The following is a 9,459-nucleotide window of genomic DNA, read 5'->3' as shown; positions in this document are numbered from 1 at the left end:
GCTCCCACTAGCTGGGCTGCCCACGGGGTGTGGACGCATCTCTGGGTGAAGAAAAGCCACTTCCCTTTGACCGTTGAAGCCTGGGAGCTCCATTCACCACCAGCCCCTTTCCCCAGCAGCCCTGGCTCCCCCTGCTCTCATGGGGGTGGCCACAGGGCTTGACCCCCATTTCTGCACCGCGTGGGGTGCCCGATGGTGGGAGCGGCCATGGGGGAGAGGCGAGTGGGCTGATCTCAGCGTCCCGGCGCTGGGACGGCCAAGCCTCCCTCCCCTCGCAAGCCCTGGGCTCCCCTGCTCCCTGCGGGGCGCTGGCCCACAAACACAGCTGCAAACCCAGGCTGTGCTAAATACTGGGAAACTGGGTGGGTGCCAAGAACTTTGATCCCTGGCCATAAAAACCTCCTCCAGAAGCTGACTTCTCTTGCGAAATACCCTCCTGGAGGGGCTGAGGTGCCCCCGCCAGTTCTGCAGCCCCAGAAAAGGGAGTTTGGCTGGTGAGCAGTGGGATCGCCCCAGCCTTGTCCCGTCGAGGGGCTGTGCTGGTGCCAGTGCTGGGCAGATGCCTGTCCCACCAAATGCATGGATTTACCTTGGACTGCTCCCAAGCACTGCTCCGCTCCTCCCCGGTACATCTGCACAGAGCAGCCGTGGTGGCAAGGCCGGCTGAAAACCTTCCCAGCTGGGACACGCCGAGCAGAGGGCCTGTGCCCGGTGCGGCACCGAGCCCCTTCTTCCGGAGACGCCGGATGGGATGGGACAGGCAGCTGGTGCACCCCACGCTGGTGCCAGGGCCGAGGGCGTGGGTGGCCGGAGCTGCCGTACGGACAGCTGCACTATCAGACGTGGCTGTTAGTGTCTTCCTTAAAGATCTTATAAAAGGAGTTTTTTAATAGGTTTGGAGTTGGGTTTTTTTTTTTTTTTTTTATTCTTCCCAGGGAGTGCTCAGCAGCCACAGCCCACCCCAGCTTGGGGAGGGGGATGCTGAGCCGTTGGGTGTGAGCCCTGCACTGTGCTGGACCTGTGACATCAGCCTGGCCAGGTCCGAAAGGGCCACAGGTGCCCTCTGCTAAAAAACTCAGTGAGCCACTGATGAACTATTTCTTTTTTACATTTTTGTTATCTTTAACTCCAACACCATCCAGCGTGCTGGTGGAGCTGGGCATTAAATGTTATTTAGAGGCAAAGATGGGGAACAAAGGGATTTTTTTGCAAATGCCAGATTGCATCTTGATCCAATGAAGGCAAAACGGGGCCTGCACAAACGTGGATGGGTACAAAGGTGGCAGAAGAGCATCTGGGGCTTCTCATACCAAGAAGCCTCCCACTGACGCAAACACAGACCCTATCCCACGGTCCGAAATGCTGCCAGCTCCTCAGAGGAGGTGATGTTTCCCCCTGAGCTGCTGCTGCAAACAGCCTGGGTTTCGAGGTGGACACAAAGGGCAGGATCAAGGCTCCTGTGGTCACAGCCAGCGAGCTGCTTTTATTTCCCCATTCCATGGTTAAACCCAGATTTTTCCCCATTCTTTCTTGTCGTTTTTATTAGCGTTTCTGCTCCTTTATTTATAACTGCAGCCTTGTCTCTCACACCCACAGACACACGTGTCAGCGAGACGCCTCTGCGCCGGGGGGGATGCTCCTCAATCTGCCACCCTCCACAATTGTCCCCCGGGGCCGAGAAGTTTCGTGCACCAGTGCCATACAGCCTTTAACACCAACCAGTGCCACCTAGCCCTGGCTCCCGCAGCATGGCCATAACTTGGAGTGGTTTTCCACTCTGCCAAGTAATCCGAGTGATTTCCAGCGCTCCCCTCCGTGTCTCTCTGCAGCTGGGCTCCAGCAGACGTCCTCTTGGTCACACCTGGCCTTTATGATTTTGCAGCCCGGCTCGTCTCCCCTTCAGGGCGAGGGCTTCGCCCGCAGCACCCAGCTGGGTCCCCCTGTGTTTCGGGAGAATCTGGCCGCTGCAACCGCCAGTGCTGGCTGGCACTGAGCAAAACTCGGTGCACTGGTGCTGGGTGGTGGAGCTCGCTGCGGGGCTGGGGCGGCCGCTGCTGGGCCCCGTGGTGCAGCATCAGCTCAATATCGTGAGAGAGTTTCCTTTTTTTCACGAGCAAGCAGAGTGAATTTTCCTGTACCCCCTGCAAAGTTCCCATGGATTGGGGTGAAGTCAGGGTTTGGCTCCAAGTCAGCCCCTGCACAGCACTTGGGAGAGAGACAGGCTTGGTCCTGGTCCCAGCTGAGGGGATGGAGGCAGCACTGCCAGCGCGTCTTCACCCTCCCACCAGCCCAACGGGGGTCACGGCACCCACCAGCTCCGCAGAGCTGAGCGACACAGCACTCGGCCCTTTCTCCAGAGAAGGGACTGTTTCTTAAAAAAAAAAAAAAAAAAAAATCCCAATCCCAAACATGTTTTTAAGGAGAAACAAAGATTAGAAGTACTGTAAGCAGTGGAGACAAAGCACCAAAAATAGCATCCGAAGTCTCCTCCACGCGCTCTCCCTGCAGGCAGCCTGCACTATATTTGTCTTCACTTGCCATTTCTGCTGCAATCAATTTGCAATTGCCACTGGCGAGGAACCCATCTATTAAAAGCTCGACTGAGATCTGTGGCAAAGATGTCTGTAATAAAAAAATCTGGCCGTTTGTTGAAAATAAAAAAAAAAATAGTGTCCTTCTCTGCAGATCGTCCTGGCCCCAACAAATCCACTAAAATTGTCAGTGGTTGCGTTGTCCGGGCTCGGGAGCAGACGTGGAAACCCAGCATGGGTTTCCTTCCACATGGGGAGAGCTTTGCTCTGCAGCTGCTCAGAGGCTTGGAAGCACTTGGCGTTTGCTGCGTGTTGGTGCCTTATCTCCGTGATTTGCTGCAGGCCACCCTGGGGTGGTGGATTCCTCCCGGGTCAATTGCTTTTATCATAAAAATGAATGTTTTCTATCCTCCCTTTCATCCCAGGATGAAAACACAGATAGAAATCACGCTACTCCCCGTGCTGCCTTGGTGGGCTACGCTGCTGGGCGCTCACTCTCCCCGCAAAGAAATGGGGTAGGAGGGACAGGGAAGGCAAATGGGAGGCTGGAGCAGTCCCTGCCTTTGCCTGAAAAATGAGATGCCCATGGGATGCCTAAAAAAATAAGCCCATGGGGCTCTGTGGAGGCACGCCGCTCTGCCCCTGGCTTTCTGCCCCAAAGAATCACGGCTAGGGCTGCCACCCAACTGGCTTCGGCCAGGCTCAGGCACCGGCTGGGCGCCTGTCTGAGCCCCCTCTGTTTGAGGAAGGGATGCTGAGAGAGGCAGGAGGGTGACGGGTCGTTCTGAGGAGGCTGAAGGCACGCAGCCAGTGTAGCCAAGCAAAACAGTGGCTGTGGGGGGATACGATTGCTGCCTATAAATAGCGCTGGGAAGCAAGCATTAGGGAGGGAAAAAAGCTGTTCAACCTAAAGGACAATGCTGGCACCAAAGCAAAGAGATATAATTAGCCATTAATAAATGGAGGCCAAAGATTAGAGAAAGGATCTGATATCAGAAAAGTGAGAGCTCGGAAGGCTTTCCAGTGGGAAGGGTAGAGGAGACCTCAACCAGCCTTTAGAACAGGCTGTGGCTGTTTTTTAAAAGCCATTAAGTTATGAGCTGTTGAATACAGCCTGCTGTGATTGCAGATGAGCCTTTTTTTTCTGTGTAAAAGGGAAGATTCAGCCTCTCCGTGACGTCAGGAACCACAGAGGGGCCTGGGAAGCTGCCCTGTGCCCAGCCCCGCGGGCACAACCGCCATCACTGATGCTCCCTCCTCCCGTGGGCAGATCGATTGATCCCAGCCCGTCCTGGCACCTTCTGTGCCCGCGCTGCCCTTCGCAACCCCGTCGGGGACCAAACTGGCCTGGTGGGACGCTTGAATCCCCAAAGCTCCCCAGCAATGCTGGAAGCGGGGGTGCATGTGCTGGCTTCTCACCATGTCCCAGCCGGGGGACCTGGGCCTTGGAAAGTTTTCCTCCCCAGAGTCAAGGCATCACACTGGCAGGGGCAGCTCCTGTCTGCCCGTCCCGCAGCAGCCAGCGAAGGGCTGTTGCCATGGGCCACATCCCACACAGCTGGCCTGCGAGGTCAGCAAGGCCCCCTGCACCTTCCTCATCTCCAGAAAATACCAAAGCGGGCAGCCCGGAGCTGTACATCTGAGAAAACCCCGCAGAGACGCAACGCTCTGGGCCAGCGGCGCAGGAAGAGTGTCTGTGGAAGGGGAGCAGAGGGGTCTGGGGGAGGCGGTTGGGTCTTTTTCCTTTTCACAAAAGTAAATCTGGACAAATACAAGAGAGACAAGTGACAGTGAGCGTGTCGCTCGCTTGCATCAGCCCTGCTGTCCTTTAAACAGCAACTGGCGGGAGCAAAGTTGGCACTGGCATGGCAGCAGCCCTGAGAATTTGCAAAGTTCTTGCTCCTGCCCCAAGCAACAGACAGATGGGCGCCCGTATGCGCCCCATGGCTGAGCCGTCGAGGCGGGTGGCATAGCCCTGCCCAAACATGGGGACCAGTGCTTGTAGGACACCGGCCTTGTGCCCAGGTCAGCCCTCCACTCCGGCTCCGGAAGCCCCATCCCTGCACTGTCCCCTTGGGAAAGACCAGGATGGAGACACACAGAGTGCCCTCATCGGAGCTCAAACACCCTGGCCTTGGTGCCAGACCCATGGTTGAGCTCCTTGGGGATCGCTACGAGAGGCCTGGGCAGAGCTTTGCCCGTACGACCTCCCCACGATGAGAGCGAGAGCCCTGCGCAGGCGGGGAGCAGGCGAAGGGGCTCCGTTACCTGCTACGGTCACTGCGGGCTGCTGCGCTTTGCTACCAGGGGAACCACGGGATTAATTTTCCCTTGAAGCCTTTGCAGAGAGCCCGGTGCCTTTCCAGAAGACACATTTGAGCCCAGAAGACATCATTGGCTTGAGTGCAAATGGTACTGCCTGGGCTGTACGAGCAGGTGGGGTAGGTAAAGCCACAATCTCTCTGGCCTTGACACCCTTTGACGCCACCGGCTCCTGCAGCAGCATCCTGTACCGTTCCTTGTGGGACCGGCACCACCTCAGCTGTCAAATGCCATCAGCCTCGTGGAGCCATAGGGTCCCATCCTGTCCCGTCCCGTCCCATCCCACACGGAGCAGCTCCAGCCCATGTCTGGGCTGAGGGCTCGACCAGCTGCTGCGGCTGGGGCTGGGGTGCAGGCAGCAGCGAGCGCCTGCGTGTCTGTCCTGGTATGGTGGTGACAGGGAGACGGTTCCTCCTCCGTTGCTATTTCCAGCGGATGAAGTCACCGGGCTGCAGTGTCTAAGCTCAGCAGAGGGTGAGTCAGTGCTGGCCTTGCTGAGGTCCCGTGCACGGCCCCCATGGTCCCCCGCTGCACAGCAGCCATCGTGCTGCACGCTAACGCGGCAGTGCTGCGATGCACAAGGGCTGAGTTCAGTGCGATTCAGGCTTTCCAGCAAAGCGGTGTCAGGCCCCACTGCAGCTTTGCTGCAGGACGCCGCTCGAGCTCAGCTCTCCCTCCACGGTCCCACTGCCACCAGCTCCAGGCAGCACCGAGGAGCTGCTTTTCAGAGCCACCTCAGCATCTGTCCCAAAACCAGCATGTCCCTTCTGTGGGAACATCCCTCCCAGAGCCATGGGGTGCCCCAGCCTGCGGTCACAGTGTGCTTGTTGTTTAAAAATCCCTGTGCACACTTTCACGCATGCTCTCGGCTGCGAACAGCCGTGCTGTGGCCATCGGCCCCAGTGCAGCACTGCAGCTCGCCAGCTGCCTCCCGATGAAGGTGTGCAGCACGGGACACACACACTGTGGTCGGCCACAACACTGCACAGCCCCAGCCACTACTGGCTGGGTACCAGCAGCCACGGCTGGAGCTTCCCGAAACCTTTGCCCCATCCTTTGGGCTGCCCAAAGGCTGTGCAGGAGGTGGGGGCTGTGGGAATGGGGAAGGGACTGAGCTGCCACAGCAGCTTTCACACCAGCACTGGGCAGGGCTGACCTCACTGGGAGCCTCTCCTCTCCGATCCACCCATCGAGCTCCTTTTGCTTTTTTGGAGGTGTTTTCTCCTGCAGGGTTTAAGGTCTGAGAACCAAACCCACCACTGGCTGTTTGTGCCACATCGCTGAGCCGAAGCAGTGCGTGGGATGGGCAGGTGGACGCTGGCAGCCGCATGGCAGGGCAGGAGGGTGTGATGCCATCCCACTGTCCCCCTCCCAGCACCGCAGCCTGGTCCCAGCCAGGGCCCTGGTCCCTGTGGGTGATGGGGATGGGGACACCCAGGTCTGAACCGATGGGTTGGATGTCACTGCCGTGGAGGAGGGTGTCCCAGACCGGAGGGACTGTGCTCCCCAAGCTCCGAGCACAGCCTTGGCTCCGGGCCCTTGCCCCGCAGTCACGGCGCGGGGTGGTTAAATCCTCTGCCATGGCTTTGATAAGGAATTTGCTTTCTGAAGAAAGAGAGGAAGCGAGAAATCCCCGGCCGTGCTGTGCGGTGTAACCCATTGCCGGCCAGGGCAGGCAGCTGCCTGCCTCCTTCCTGTGCAGTCTGATTTAGTTTGTTTGCCTTCTCCAAAGCAAACAGTGTTGAAACTTGGGGGAGTGTTTGGCAAATCCCCTCCTTTGCTTATAAAAGCTGTTTCCTGGCGCAAGGTTTCCAGCATCCTGTTCCTTCCAAACGCTGCTCCCGAGGGGTCACGGGGGATCCCAGAAATCCGTGATTCCTATAACCCAGCGTCTGAGCGCTGCATTTATCTGCCTGCTGCTCCCAGCAGATGCAGGGTGGCCATGGCCACGCCTGCAGCTCTGCCATCAGCTGAGTGGACCAACGCAGCCCATGCCAGGGTCACCCGTGCTCAGAAGGGGCTGCGACAGCTCTGCGTGTGGGACAGCGTGGAGCCAGTGACACCGACCCTCCAGCACCCATCAAGCTCCAGAGCGCTCGGCCTCCCCCTTCCTTCTTAGCAGCACAACGAAGGGCTCGGCCACGGTTCGGCTGCATTTTGCACTTGCGCCCTTCACACTGCTTTTGCCATGGAATGGGCACCAGCCACAGAGAGCAGCCCTGGGCGTGCCAGCGTAGGCAGTGCTAAACCAACACACCGCTGCTTTTGAACCAAAACCCCGTACCTCCCTGCAAGCCCACCCACACGCAACCGTAAAACCTGCAGCCGCCCTAAACTATGTCTACGGCTCTAAAGAGAGCCTGTGCCTTGCTGTCCTTAAAGCCTGAGCACCAGTGCTGCAAACTGCGTCAGCTCAGAGCAGATCCCCCAGGCAGTCACACCGTACGTCCATGCCAGACACGGTGTTGCTGCTGCAGGTCTCCTATGGGATCACGAGCTCCCAACGGAACAGGGCAGATAAACAGCTGCCTTCGCTGCTACTATTTCTGCTACTAATTCTGCTTTTCCTGCTAGGTGAGACACACAATGCCTTAGTCCCTTGGTTTCAACAAGACAGCCTTTGGTGTGGATCTGCACGCCAGGGCAGTGGGGACGCAGCCGCCCCAGAGGGATGCCCATCACCAGGAGCCCCACCACAGCCTGAGAAGTGGCTTTTTTGTTTTCTGCCAGTAGCCTTGCAGCCAGCCAAGGGGTGGCTGACCACTGCTCTTGAATAGAAGCTGCATCAAAGTTCAGACCACGGCCATCGAGCCAAAGCCCAGGGGAGTAAATGGGTGTAAATGCCCCCTCACCCGGGCAGGGAAGCAGATGCTTATCCTGGCTTCTTACCGTGAGATCTCTGGGGCCAAGCTGGCCTGGAAAATGCAGAAACGAAGCTCAGCAGCCCCAGCAGAGCCTGGGGTTGGTGGATCTGTATTGGACCCAGCACACAGGCACACGACACCCCATAGCCCGTGGGGACAGGTACAGCACTGTGGCAGGGGCACACAGAGGCACTAAGGGTTGAGAAACATCCGCAAAAAACTGCCAGGAATTGGCTGGAAAGGACCCAGAAAACAAAATGGATCCCTGCAGGTATTTGGTCCCCCACTGCAAGGTTCCCAAGGACAGCTGTGCAAGGTGGAGGCACCGGTGTGGGTGGCTGCCTCAGGGCAGGGACGTACTGCCTCTGTGCTGTGCCCTATGGGGTGCCCAAACCTGTGAGGCAGGGAGTGCCCCGGGAGCTTCTCACCTCCTCTGCTTTAGCTCCTCAGCCCCACAGGTATGGCAGCCACCTCAACGGTCTGGTAGCTGCAACCTGCACACCATGCTCTGGCGAGGCATCCTGGCACACCCAGCAGCCCTCCCGTCCCCATCCCCATCCTACCGACCATCACAGGCTCCTCCAGGTTCTCTGTCCATGCATCTCTGCCCATGCTCTGCTCCGCTTCTGGTATCAACGGCATCCCGAGAGCAGCCGGTCCAGGGCCTGACCATTGTCCCTGTGCCCACCGCTCAAGCTCAAGAGGACAGGACAGACAAATCCTGGAGCAGTACCTGATAGAGGTATGTTCTCTGTGGCTTTTAATTCACAGTAAGAAGTAAATTGGAGTAAATTTGGCACAGATGGGAAATGATCCAAGCCGTGCTGAATTCTGTACGTGCCTCTGCTCCGCTCTATCAAGTCCCTTGTCCTTATGGCCGAGAGCAGCTTGGGCTCTGGGGAACACTCACTGCCTGGTCCCTGTCTTGAAAGGAGCTTGAGGACAAAGTAGGATTTTCTTGGAGACCTTGAAACACAGTTTGACTACTCACTGTTAATGGCCCCACATGTAATGGGTAGCACTATGATCTACCACATGATGCTGAAGCAGAGAAATTGCTTGGATGAGCTCCTGTTTCCAAGAGAGTGGGCTGTAGCAATTCAAACCAGCGGGGAACAGGCAAAATTAAACTGAACAATATTTTGGGCTTTTTCTCTTGGTAAATATGGAAACAGAGTTGCAGCTATTTAGCTTGCAAACTATTCAATCAGTGCTGTTTCCCACACAGACAATACTACGTTCTTTGAGGGATCAGGCTGAATTCATGCCAGAAAAAGCAGAGGTGAAGAGCTGGGTCTCCCGTGAGCCCCACGTCTTTGTGTGGCTGTTTGGAAACAAGCGGTCACAGCTGCCAGCCCCACCGCACGCTGCTGCCTTCTCGAGGGTGTTCTGTGCTCATGGTGTTCGCTGCTACAATGCCAGATCTCAGGAAACGACAAATTTACTGGTCACCCAGTGCCTCTGCCTTTCAGTAAAATGACTCAGGTATGGAGCAATGCGAAGTAAGAGAATGCTGGTGTCACTCCAGTCAAGGCCAGACAAAAGCTATTTCAGCCTCTGGTTAAAATCCCATTTTTCTCTCTAAGCGCATTAACTGGAAAAGTGTCAAAGAAAAGGAATGTAAAAATGTGCTTACAAACAGGACACCAGTTCCCAGGAGTGAGTTTCTGTAGTAAGGCTGCACAGTTCCTGCCTATCCCTCCGGCCACGGCAGGAGCTGCTTTGGGTATTCCTTAACACAC

This window comes from Chlamydotis macqueenii, chromosome 17 (genome assembly GCF_036417535.1).
Source record: "Chlamydotis macqueenii isolate bChlMac1 chromosome 17, bChlMac1.mat, whole genome shotgun sequence".
Lineage (NCBI taxonomy): Eukaryota > Metazoa > Chordata > Aves > Otidiformes > Otididae > Chlamydotis > Chlamydotis macqueenii.
Note: the sequence above shows the minus strand (reverse complement) of the source record.